Source organism: Medicago sativa, chromosome 1 (genome assembly GCF_051527215.1).
Source record: "Medicago sativa cultivar Bolivia chromosome 1, Bolivia_mono, whole genome shotgun sequence".
Taxonomy (NCBI): Eukaryota; Viridiplantae; Streptophyta; class Magnoliopsida; order Fabales; family Fabaceae; genus Medicago; species Medicago sativa.
In genome coordinates this window covers 35,711,794-35,725,816 of record NC_140749.1, presented here as the reverse complement: position 1 = coordinate 35,725,816, position 14,023 = coordinate 35,711,794, and the positions used below count along the sequence as shown (strand labels likewise).

The 14,023-nt window shown below is 35.5% G+C and overlaps 1 long non-coding RNA gene across 1 annotated transcript; it reads left to right on the top strand.

The window, feature by feature from the left end:
• Positions 1–6,089: 6,089 nt before the first annotated feature.
• LOC146954614 (uncharacterized) lies at positions 6,090–8,724 on the top strand. Its single transcript, XR_015014184.1, has 3 exons — positions 6,090–6,195; positions 6,286–6,359; positions 8,577–8,724. It is a non-coding gene; the product is annotated as an uncharacterized LOC146954614 (long non-coding RNA).
• Positions 8,725–14,023: the final 5,299 nt, after the last annotated feature.

The following is a 14,023-nucleotide window of genomic DNA, read 5'->3' as shown; positions in this document are numbered from 1 at the left end:
GTCAGTCAGTCAGGGCAGTCGGAGTCAGAGACTGCAAAGTTGCAGAAGAAAGTGAGGGAATATGCCAGGGATTATGTCAGGGAAAATGCCAGGCGATATACCAAGGGGTTAGCCCCTCGTTTTTTTCCAGGGGTGTAACCCCTAGCAAAATGTTAGCGACGAGCGCTTTTGCGAGTTCTTCCGCCCCTGGGAAATTCCCTCACAAACGTCCTGTTTGCCAGGGATTCTGTCCTTTTCTCAGGATTTTGCCCTTGGCAAAAGGTAATGTTTCTTGTAGTGTAGGAACAACATGAGATTTAGCATCACCAGATCTACTAGCTTTGATGGTAAACCATATCTACTAGCTTTGATGGTATAATGAAGCAAAATTGCATTAATCTCAGCTTCCATATTCTCCCACTCACTCTCCTTCCCCTTAAGCTGCTTCGGCGCGAGAGCAGAAGCGGAACCACCGGCGGTCGAAGAATTCGCGGCGGTGGAGGAATTGTTAGGGATTTGAATATGAATATGGATATTTGTTTATGGTGAATTAGATCATGGTTTTTTGTGTTGCAGGAGGAGGAAAGTGTTCTTGGAGGTGTGAACCATTCTTCTTCAAACCCATTCTTCCTCTTTTCACCCCTCACTGTTCTGGTGTTTTTTTATTGTTTTTTGAATTATGAGTTTGTTTAATGCCTCTTTGCACTAATAAATTCTAGATTTGAGTTTTGGTGAAAAAATTCGATTGTAGAAGATAGATTATTGAAGTTGATGAAGTTAGATGATGAATTTTTCTGGGTTTATTTGATGAAGATGGTGAATGTTTATGAAGGTGATGAAGAAGATGAGAAAAAAGACAATAAAATTTCTAGAGCCAATGCTAAAACGAGTATATAAATTTAAAAATATTGTTTAAGTGTTATATATATAATCGAGTCATCTCGTGAACCAAACGAGTCGAACTACATATAGTTCAAGTTCGGCTCAATTAGTTGACAAACTTATTTTTTAACTCAAGTTCGGTTCATTTGGTTCATGAACCAAGTTCGACGAATCAATTGTCGAATCAAATTACGAACTTTAATCGAGTTGGTTCGGTTCATTGTCAGCCCTAAGTAAGAGATGATTTCAATTTAGCAGCTTAAAAAAATTAATAAAAACGAAGTAAAATCTCCACACAAAAAAAATATGTTTAATCTTATCATTTGAAATTTTAATTTGAAATTAGCAGTTACAGATAATATAATAGTTTTGCAAAAAAGAAACTAGAATAGTAAATCCAATCCCACATATTTAATAACAAAACATAAATCCCACAAATATTCGGTGATATAAGCAAAAGATCAAAATACGAATGTACAATAGCTGTACAATTTCACCGCGTCAAAAACAATAAATAGCTATACAATTCTTCGTTTTAGTCAAATGCAGTTACAACTTACAATAATACATTATCAAAAAGACAAAATGAAAAAAATTATCTTTTTTTTTTTTATGAGGAGCAATTTTATCTTTCATGTACTACAATTTTTTATTTTAAATTTAAATAGTAATCTATAAATTATAAAAAAAAAAAAATAAACAAATAGTAATCTATAAAATCAATACTACCTTTTTTTTTCTTGACATATAGTTAGCAATTGTTATAATATGGGAACGCATAAATAGACTATATGGGGTTTCTTTCAGGTTCACTGTATTTTTTTTTAGGGGCCAATAATTTACTATATTTTTAAGAATAACTTTTTTGTGATTTCCTAAAAATAAAAAAAAACTTTTTATTGATTATAAGGATGGGGTTTTATTTTGAGGTATTCTAAAGAAATTCTTTCGTTAATATTAAAATATTTCCGGAATCTTTATAGTAGAGGGAATAATATGCAGTTATACATAAATTTATTTTCATCTTCATATAAACTTGACTCTATTTTATGGGAATGTTCTTCAATTCTTAAAAACATTAGAATATATATTTCTATCATTTTATTCGTTGGAATTTATCAAAATAAGTTGAAACAAACGTACCTTATAAAATATTCCAAAAAAGAAAAACCTACCTTATAATAACTTGAAACAACCGTATTTTTTTTTATAATTGGAACAAATGTACTTTATAAAATATTCGGAAAAAATAATATTCGTGGAATTATCAAAAAGATTCTCAAAGGGGAAATATATATATATATATATATATATATATATATATATATATATATATATATATGACAAGATATATACATTTACATATTTTTTGAAAATATATACACACACATTAATTAGTCAAAAATTATATATATATATATATATATATATATATATATATATATATATATATATCTTCAAATAAATGAAAAAGTAAATTATTTATAGACACATACATATATATATTTGTAACAAAAATAAATGTTCCTCAAATAAATTATTTTTTCGAAAGAAATCTTCCTCAAATAAATTTTTTTTTGAAAGAAATCTTCCTCAAATAAATGAAAAGTAGTCAGATTTTTTTTTGACTAATTAGATTGTTATCTTATTTTTCTTACGTAATAATCACCTTTTTTTTTTGAGAGAATAATAATCACCTTTTTTATTAACAAATAAGTCTAGATTACTTCAAAATCAAACTTTATCTTGATAAAACAATATTTCGTCAGATAAGAAATTATTATACTTTAGATATTCTAATTATTATCACCTAAATTTAAGGGATTCCTTCAAAAAGATCATCTAAATCATCTAACTTTTAGGGATATTCAGTTATACACTCGTAAAAATATGGCTGACAACAGTGAGGGATAAAACAAAAGTTTGTATATAAATATAAACAAAGGATTAAAGCAAAACCCTTGACGCAGAAGGTTTTCGCTAGACCTAAAGACAAAAACCATGTCGAATAATTTAAAGACGTACGATGAGAATGGTGATAGGTGTGTGATGTTATTTGGTGTGAACATCGCAAAAAATCCTACTACAGATGATGACACCATGAACAAGAGTTTTAGTCTGGAAAACTTCAATCATAGACCTGATGAGTATGAAAACGAAAATCATGAATTTGATACTGGTCAAAGTTCCAACCATGTACACGTGAAAAAGGGTATGTTTTTAAATATTATTTAACATTTAACCATCATTTTATGGTTGTTTGCAGCTCTTGGTTAGTGGCGTTTTGTTTGGTGGTTTTCTGAGGTGTTTTGTTTTGGTTAGGGCTCTTTGCCGGCCCTAGTGTACTCTTTTTTTTTTTTTTTAAGGCACTAGTGTACTCTTGTTCGTTGTTTCTATATATATTTGTTTTTGCTATATGGGTTTCAGTTTATAATATGATTCCAACATGTTATACTATAGTTCTATTTGTTCATGTTTTGCTTCCAACTTGCGTTTGGGTTAGAGCATCTCTTATACTGATCATGGAATACAAATAGGACAATTTCTCTCATATTAGTACTACTTTCTTTTACTAACAATATTGTTAACAACATCTTATAATCTATGAAAAATAAGATAAAATTTTAATATTAATATTTTTTTTTTAACAAACGAGGTGTTGATGGATTAAAAGTAAACATAAATAGTACAAAAAATTTGGGGAAATAACACCTTACCCATCATGATCATGAAGCAAAATAAGATAAAATATAAATATTGATTTTAGTTTTTTAGCCAATAGGATGCAGATGGATATGCGACACCCTAAATAGATTAATAGTAAACATAAATGGTACTCCCTCCGGTCCTAGTTAAAATAAACATTTAACTTTTTTTATTCATTGCATAAATGATGTATTTAATTTATATGGTAGATCAGATACATCAATTACTCAATGAATCTAAAAAGTCAACTTTTTCTTATAAATAAATCGGAGGGAGTAAAAAAAAATTGGGGAGATAACAACTTATCCATCATAAACATGAAGCAAAATATGATAAAAATATAAATATTGATTTTTTTTAGCAAATGACACCCTAAATAGATTAAAAGTAAACATATATAGAACAAACAAAGTGGGGATTTAACAGCTTACCCATCAAAAACAAAAGAAAAACAATTAAACTAGGTAAAATAAAGCAACCCTATAGGTTCTTCATAGTGGAAAGGTATTTCCTTGTTAGGATTTGGTGCCACCTCCCATTCAAACTAGTTTTTGGATGGGGTGAGGAAGGTGGTCAGGAGTGGGATGTCAACTTCCTTCTGGGAGGATATATGGGTTGGTAAGGTCCTTTTGTGTGTGCGTTTCACTAGGCTTTTCAGGTTTCAAAGCAGAAGGGTGTGTGGATATGATCGGAAGTTCGGGAGAAGTTGGTTGGGTTTAGGATCTCCGTTGGAGGCGGAATTATTTTGTGAGTGGAGGATCTGTTTGTGGAGCTTGTGTTTGTTATGGATGAGGGGGAGGATTTGTGGAAGTGGGAGCATAATCCCGAGGAGGTGTAATTTTCTAGGTATGCCTATGGTGTGCTGTTTGAGCCGTTGTTGGGTGAGGGCTCTAGATCGGAGGAGGTTATTTCTTCGTTGTTGAGGTCGTGGAAGAGTTGGGCTCCCTCTAAGGTCAAAACTTTCACTTGGCAACTCATTCTTGATAGAATTCCAACTATAATGAATCTTTTTTCCCGTAGATTTATTAGTGTCTTCCATAGTACATCATGTCCCTTTTGTGTGTTGAGTGAGATGACCGATCATATTCTTGTGTTATGCCCAATTCCATCTTTAGTGTGGTATAAGGTGTGCAAGTGTTTGGGTTGGGAGCTGGTTCTTACGGGGAGTGTTTTATGTTTATTTCAATTAATAGAGTCTCATGGGGAGAGGGCTAGGGGTAGGCTTTCTTTTATTTTAATCTGGCATGCGGTTGTGTGGACCCTCTGGAAGGCTCGTAATGGTTTTATGTTTGCAGGTAAACCTGTTGAGGTTAAGCCACTAGCGGATTAGATTCATTTCCTCTCTTGGAAGTGGTTGTTTTGTAGACACCTTGGTCACCGTTGTTCTCTATGAGTTGGGGGTGGAACTAGTTTCTTTGTTGGAACCTATAGAGGTTGGTGAAGGTGATTGAGTTGGATCCGACCTGTGTGTGTGTGTGTGTGTGTGTGTGTGGGTGGGTGGGGGGACTTTGGTTGTGCCCAAAAGCCGAGTGAAACCCTTTCAGGGGATTAGTCAGTTCCTCATTGTGTGGTTTGTTTGTGGGTGCGCTGGTCTTCTGTTTTTCCTTTTGGGACTTCGTTCTGGCGTTTGTACATTCCTCCTTCTTTCTGTAAAAACCCTAGCGGATTTATAGAAACCATAAATCAAAATCCAAAACAATCAACCACACGCTACTAGCACAATCCAGGGCACTCGAGTACGGATGTGAAACCAAATTGTAAACCTATAGTGATGTGTGACATAACAAGAATTGGATCAAAGTCTTGATTAGCGCTAGTGAATCCGACCTCCAACACGGTAACAAATCCATGCACCTCCACAATACAGCAAACTCTCAGCCATTTCTCGCCACGACCATTTATAACCGATCAGTCAAGAAACATAACAATAACATTTATGGACATTTGAAGCAGCACCTACGTTCAAGGTGATCATGAACCAAAGAAAGCCACCAGCACATGAAGGTAACTAGATTAATCTTTACCCACAAACAATCATTCAGACCCTCACGGGTTTTAGAAACAAACAAAATTGGATGAACCAAAACTCTTTCGGATTTCAACCAAACCAATACAGAACCACACGAAGGGGGCGACGCACTCCAATCCGACAAGTGGTGGAGGAGTCTCGTAGCACAACAACCAGAACACAAAACCAATCAAGATTTAGAACCAAAAAACATACAGCGATAACAAATCCAGTGGTTTAAATGTTCAATATTATAACCTTAAGAGACAATCCAATGGTTTAAATGTTCAATATTCATATTTTTATGCAGTGCCCTATCCTTCCATGTATGATGAGATGCTTTTATATGATTAATCTCACTTTCTTTTATGGTAATCAATATCTTGTATATGAAAATAATAACTCGTTGCATTATAGTAAAACCATGGACAAGGACGGAGCACCAGGCTTTCTTGAAAGGTTTAAAGGCTGTTGGAAAAGGCAAATGGAAGCGAATATCGAAGGATTTTGTGGTGACCAAGACTCCTACTCAGGTTGCTAGTCATGCACAAAAGCATTTTAATTACAGACGTGGTACATATAATAACAAAAATCGTACAAGCGTCTTTGACATGAAACTTGTAAGTTTTCATTTTTTTTCTTCACTCTGTCATTGAGATTTTTGTTACACATTATGTACAAAATAATGACTATATTGCTTGATATGGCAGGAAGAAAATGAAAATTCAAAAGCTACTGGTGCTTCATCTGTATAGAGGCCATCTTCCCGCAACTCTAATTATATGTAAGTCAGAAAATTCATTCATAACTTTTACAATAACAAATTGGCTATGGAATCTTACATATGCATATGCATGTATTGTTACAACAAAGACTAGACTGGTATACTAGAATAACTAATTAGAATGCTTACATAGGAAAAATCCGTGGGTGTGTATCGTCTATAAACCAAGTTAAATTCGACGACATTAATAGTTGAAAATTATTTCATGGAAACACATCCACCCCATTGACACCTTGAGAGAGAATGAGATAAAGAGTATGTGATAAACGTGATTTTTTTTTTCTTTTCTGAACAACAATGAAAAAATCTTGTTGAATCATAGGTAATACAGTGTAATGGTTACTTGACAACAAATTTGTCAAGTGAACCAAACTGTTCCAAGTAGTAAGTAGTAACTTATCGACTTCACATCGATTATTTTTTTTTTCTAGGCAATTTAGTAAACATATGAATTAAAATTGGGGGGATTGGCAAGTTTGATTTGATTGTGCATATCGAGTTGTTTGATTGGAAAATAATTAAGAGTACGTGTTTGATACCGATTTTAAATGGCAATTATAATTCTTTGAATCCCCCTATACCTCTTAATGAAAAGGTGTCTATCAATTATGAACTAAGGATTATAAGTAGTTAACTTCGTGGGAGGGAATCCCTCCAGATGTCATGTTGCTTCTCATTACCATAAAGGTCATAGGTGCAATACAATAAAGGGTTTTCACTCCTCTAGGATTTCGTTACACGAGACAAATGTCGAAATTCCTAAATTTTTATCTAAAGGACACGAGTCTTAGAACCTAACCACATACCCTAAGGATACCTATTAAATTAAAGAAACTAGAATAAAATGCTCTTTCTCCATGCGCCTAGGTCGCGTGGGTCATGCGCTTACCCCGTGGCTTCAGCCTCTGGTGCGGAAAATGTCGTGTTTTTACCGTTTTTTTGATTGTTTTCCTTCTCCGACTTGTTCTTGGGATTTATGACAAAATTTTCCCAACTTCATATGTCTTCAAATCCTTCCAAAGCCTTGATAATCATCATTCCATGTCTTCCAAAACTTCAATGGGATATCTTGTTTGCCGAATTACATGATTTATCAATAAAAAGACTTAAAACACCTATGAAAATGTTTAATTTATGGAACACACAGAATTATAAACAACTTATCTAAAACTCCTTTAAAATTACCCCAAATGGCTACTAAAGTGACTCAAAAACATACTAAAAATAACCTAAGTTGACATGTCATTCGTATTATACCTACAAGAATAGATGAAATAGAAGTTTGTATGTTTGTCTACAATAATGTTCCAGTGTTGATATAATTAAAAAAAATTAGAGTTTATAGTATATTTGCTATATTGTTGGTGTCGTTGAAGAAGATAAACATTGTTTGTTGATAGCGCAGCATGCATAAACTTGCAATGCAAGTTATGATTTCACAGTTAGGGTTCTTGGCAGAAATTCTAGGGTTATGATTTTATGTGAATTGAGAAAGAATAGAAGAAGAAGAGAATGAGAGAAATTGAGATATGTGAAAAGTGATTTCATTAATTGTGAAATACACATGTAAAGTGCTTATATACAAGGTTTGTTAGGTGACTTGAGAAACAAGCAATCTCTTTAAACCATAACAAACTAGGTTAAAACAAAACTAAAATGTAACAAACTTATAACTAACTAGTTATTCTATGTTTAATCAAACAAACTTGATTAAACTCTAACTAATTTGACTAACTTGAATTAAACAAAACTAACATTTGTTACAATTCAAAAGTCACAATCATGTGTACCTAAAATTTTAATCAAAATTTCATAAAAAACTCAATTTATTTAGTTACTAACATTGTAATAGTTGTTACTAAAGTTACAAAGTGATAGACCAAAAATATGTCAAAACAATGCAGGAGGTTCTTGTTTAATTTTATTTTTTTTAATGGTAAACATATATATGTGTGTTATGCTTCTAAGCTTCGTAGAATATGCTATACCTATGCAAAATCACCATGAAACATTTTTTGAATTCCTTACTGTGAGGTGCTGCAATTTTATTTATTATCGACGTGTTGTAGTAGTAACATGGATGAGGTTATGTATAAACTTATTGATATGACTATATGATGAGGTAGTGATAAGTAATTATCAGCCTTTAATATTATTACCTTGATCTCGTTATGTGGTTTGAATATGATCTCTGACTTACACAACTTATTTTTGCAGTTGTTGGCCTTTGATTTGTGGCGGAGGACGTTCTTCTATAAAGAGATTGGGATGGTAGAGGGAATATGGTTTTGCATATTAGTAGTTTGGGACACATCAATTCTTTTAGAGTAGAGATATATTTATCACATCATTTGCACGAATACTTTTTTTCTTTTTAAATTCCACTAATACCTTTAGCATGTGTATTAGTAATTTAAGGGGGGGATGTTTATCAATTTGTTGACACATGTAAAATAAAATATTGATTTTTTACATAAGTAAAATAAAATATAAGCTAATTAAAATTAATTTATTTTTTGCCAGTATGAATTGTATTGTCACTAAGTATGGATTACTACAAATATTCTGGACCAAGCGCTTCCACTAATTCCCCGAAGTTTGCAGCCTGGAGTGGTATCAAACTAGGTCATATGTAAGATCCTTTGAAACATCCCAAGTGAATTTAACAAAGCCACACCATATCAACATAAAGATGCCATATTTTTGCTGTCAAAGAAAAGTGTAGTAACCAAAACTTAATGTAAAAGGTTGAGTCAAATTCTTATTATTCATCAATAAAAGGTAGGTAGTTAGTGAAATGTTGGGCGAAGATCAGAGAAATGTAATGGTGGCTCTGCGAACTGCAGTTGATGTCGCTCTAGTTCACGGTAATACAGTGTAGAGGAGTGCAAGCTTCATCACTGGAGGAGAATGGTTCTTGCAGGAACGTTAGAACTCCAACGCTCAAGTTAGTATGTGAAAGAGGGGATTGTGTGCGAAAATTTGGTAAATGAGAGTGTACATTGAGCATGACGCTGAGTCACACTTAAATTGTTGAGGAGGTAGATAACTGTCTCTGAGTTTTGTGGCGTGTATCCTCAAAACTGTTAGCGATGACTTTGATAGCTAGGACTGATCATGCCGTGCTCATGTGCGGGGATGTATGTAGGCTTTTTGTGCACCTTCACAATGCTTTGTCCATAGGAGTATGCCAGTCCAGAATAGTTACATCCCCCTCCCCCATGTCATTACTGTCTCTAAGACGTAATGGACTTGCAATTCTGAGGAGGTTTTGGACTTGCAGCGTGCACGATAGATTTGTGCCTTTCGGGTCTTTTGGTGCTTTGTGTCGTGCACGCTAGATTCGTGAAGTGATTCTAAGGATGTTTTGGACTTGCATCGTGCACAATAGGTTCACGCCTTCGTAATCTTCTATGGCTTTGTGTCATGCACGCTGGATTAGCGCAGCGCTGCTAGACGACTTTTGTATTGTGAGTGGGGGTAAGTTACATTTATAATGATGTGACTTGAAGGGATCTGACTAGATGTCTCTGCAGTTTATGCCCCTTCCGTGTCACTTGCATTTCTTGCACGCGTCTTGGTGCTGGAGCATGCGCTCTTAGGATTGAAGTGTTTTTCAAATTTCAAGGGTTCCCCCATCAATTGGATTGCACTCTTCAAATTATGTTCGACCCCGACTTTATTAAGTTCACTATTGCTTCCACATATGTTTTAGAGTCCACTGAAAGGGTTGTACTTAAGTTTCATGAAAAACGCAACATGACCCATGTGCAGTATTTCGATCATAACTCAAGTTCTAGAAATCCAAATGGAGTCAAACCAAAGGAACATGAAAGCTAACATCCATACCTATAACTTACAAGAGTACACCTAAACTCATTTCGGAAGAGAAAGTGGTGGAAAAGCTTATTTTCTTAAGGTTGGGGGAGATGCACGATTATGCTGACCCATATGTAGAATTCTGATCATATCTCAAGTTGTAGATTTCCAAATAGAGTCAATCCAAAGGCAAATGAAACCTAACGTCCATATCTACAACTTCCATGAAGACACCTAAGCACAATTCGGAACTGAAAGTTGTCAAAAGGTTGGTTTTCCTAAGCCCGGAAAGGGTGCACGACCGTGCTTCCTGGGGGCACGACCGTGCTCCCTGCAAAACACACAAAACATCAATTTTGGCCGTATAATGTGCATGGGTCGTGCTCCCATGTGGCACAACCATGTGCCTATGAAAGGCTTTAGAAATCGCAGATTTTCTGCGATTTCACCTTAGGGGAACCATTCCTAACTCTATTTTCGACCCTAAACTCGCCAAACTCGTCCCAAGTCATCGCCCTAAGATTACCCTTTTTTCGCTATACCAAAAGAAAAGGCAGGCATCAAGGTAAAGCAACAACATCGCAACTAGGTTAGCACCCCGATGAACGCCCATCCTATGCTGCCAAACTCAAATATTTTAAAAAAAGAAGGGGGAAAAAATACAAGAGGGGGGACTAGACCAAAATCCTCAAAGAAAAAGAAAAAGAAATCGGAAGCATAAAGAAAACAACCGCCTAAGGAAACCTATATTGAGGCAAACCACAAAGGTCCAAGTAAAAATCTGCCTGAAGGTCAAGAGGTAAATCCGACAACCATACTGCACCATGGACCGAGTGATCCATATGAGCAAAATAATCATTGATCAAACAGATAGGGCTCTCCCCTAGAGCAGGTTCTGTACGGCGGCTTATCAATATTAATTTTCTTTTGGTGTTGCTTCTGTTTCTTGGTTAAAACCGGCATGAATGGTATTTCAGCTGACTTTGCCTCATATTCACAAACACGATGCCATAATTCCATGTCTAGCTGAATTCTCGGATTGCTATGAATGTTTTCCTTTGCTGCCGAAACAATACTGTTTGGGGTCGTAGCTTGTGTCATAGGAACCGTAGACACCTCCTTAGACCGTCCCTCAACATCTGTTCCCAAAATAGACTCAACAGGACGAACTATGACAGGGCCAGCAGGGAGCTCGACTACACATCATCATGCACCACAACAAGTTCATCTATTTGATCCAGTGCCACCTCCCTACCAGAAGTGGAGGAAACCAACTCGACAGACCTCTCTTGCACATCATCATGCTCTGCATGTGATGTATATGTAGTAGTCGCATCTGAAATGTTGGGAATCATCTATGTCTCCCATGATTCTGAATGCTCCTGCGCCACAACATCAGAATGCATGTCATCGTGCTCTACATGGGAAACCAATTCCAACACCGGGCTGGTCAGACGAGGCAGCTCTCACTGAGGAATGTGATCAGTTGCATTTTTCAAAACAAAACTGAAGGAATTTAAGGACAATGTATTAACAGGCACAATAACAACAGTTTGAGTTTAAGTAGCCATTGTTGTAAAGGCAACAACAACTAGCACTCAAGCCATGGTAAATAGCCGAAGTGGAAGCACCAACATCACCATGGTGCACCTATGTTGGCCTAGGGTCAGCTACGGCCACCACTGGTTGTTTCCCATGATCTTGCTTCTCCTTCACTGCATGAGGGTGCAGCCACTTACAAGTAGTAACATTTTGTTTGATAACATAACAATGATGGCAGAAAAGAGGTCGCCGCTCATATTGAACATCCACCTTAAATGCAAAACCTTCCCGTTCAACTAGAATTTCATCATATGCCCTCTTAGATAAGTCGATATCCACCAATATTCTTGCATAATGGCCAAAAGGTATGTTGCGTGTCAAGCCGTCTAAATCAATAGGAGTGCCAATCGCACTAGCAATTTCCTTCAAAGTTCTTTCCCACCAATATTCTTGTGGAAATTCAACCAATCGAATTCAAATCGATGTGTCAGTGTGCCAATGCGAATAGAGATTAAAGCAGTGTAAACTCGGCTTAAGATTAATGGTCCATGCTGCCCAAATTTTACGTAAATCTTCAGCCGTCTCAAAATGGAAATCATAGAAACCCTTACCAAGCGGTACCATTTTCCATTTAGTCGTAGTTTTCCATATCATGCCTAGCTTGGTGCTTAAGTCTCGTGTTGTATACAGTTTGTCCTCTTTGTTCAAGGTCAATCGTGCTCTAAGAGGGTTCTAGCACTCAACCAAACCTTGCTAATACTCTTCCTGGCCAATTCTAATACACAAAGCATCTCTTTTTATACAAGGGGTCGGAAACGGAGTGTCATCAGTTGACTTCTTGCCTCCTAGAGCCGCTGCAAAGGACTTTGGAGGTGTTGTCACATCTGTCGAAGCTACCATGTCAGACACACACAACCAAGATCACGTGTACGCCATGCTGGATCGTAAAATTATCAAACTGTGGAGATTACAACTCAATTGAAAGAATTGAATTCAATTGTGAAGATTCGCGTAACACCAAATCATGTGGGACAATACCAATTGAAAGAAATAGATTAAATGAAAACAATTTTAAAATTAAATCACAAAGCTTACGCACAATCCAACCGAACATGTGTATGCACGTTCTTCAATCAACAATTGGAGATTGAATGGAAAAAACGTGACGGCGACACTCTTCGTCCATCAACCTCCATTTAAAAAAATAAAAACAAAAAGGAATCATAAGTTTACCCTATCATTCCAACACAAATTATCCATTAACCTATCGGAGTATATACTCTTTTTAAGGTAATAAACTCAATTCAAAACTCTAAACTAGATTCCCTCAATTATAATCTTCCAACATCATCAACATGCACCTTCATTGTTATTTTCTCATCTAAATTCACATCATAACATCATTAACATCTAAAGATTTAAAAAAAAAAAACATCATAAAATAAGAAGCCCTAAAGTGAAAGGAATCTCCCCCTTACCTCGAATCACAGTTTTTTGGCTCTCTTCTCCAAAACTAGGGTTTTCTCCTTCTCTTATTTCCTCTTCTCTTGTTTCTACGTCCAGCAAAAGTGACAAATCAGATTCCTAACTTTCTATTTATATTTGGGAATTGGGCTAATCCACCTATTATTATTTTTCTCATCAACTTATCGTAATTTTACTTCCCCCTCTCCCACTTATTTAACAACTCCCGCCTCTATTATTATTATTATTATTTAATCTTCCTCATCGTATTAATCCTTATAGCACATCCTTAGTCATCAATACTCTATTTCTTCGTATTTAACATGCATCATAATCATAAAAATCAAGAATCCTGTATTTAACCTCATTCACAAATCAAATATAAATTTTGGGGTGTTACACTTGACCTGTTGATTTCCTTCGTATGTAGAGCAAAGAGATTCAAAGATTCTTTTGTTGTTGATCTGTTCGCAAACTTGGTGTACTCTTCATCAGGTAGTGTATCCACCAGAATTCCTCTCACTATGTGATGCTTCTTGTAGGTCTTCTTTTGTACAGGCGTCAGACACTTCTTGTCTGGCACCATCCCTTCTTCATCAACTTCAAACGTGAGACCACCTTCAATGATGTCCCATGGCTCATCATCAATATCTATGATGTGATTGTACATATCTCTTCCACCATGAAAGTTATGCAGCATCTCCATTAAAATACAGAGGCCTTGTTGATAAGCTATTTTTATCAGAGGTGGAAGTGTTGTGACCAGTGTTGTGATCAGAAGTGGAAGTGGAAGCAGACATGTCTTTCTCACTGATCTTTAATTGTGGCATGGTTAGGTG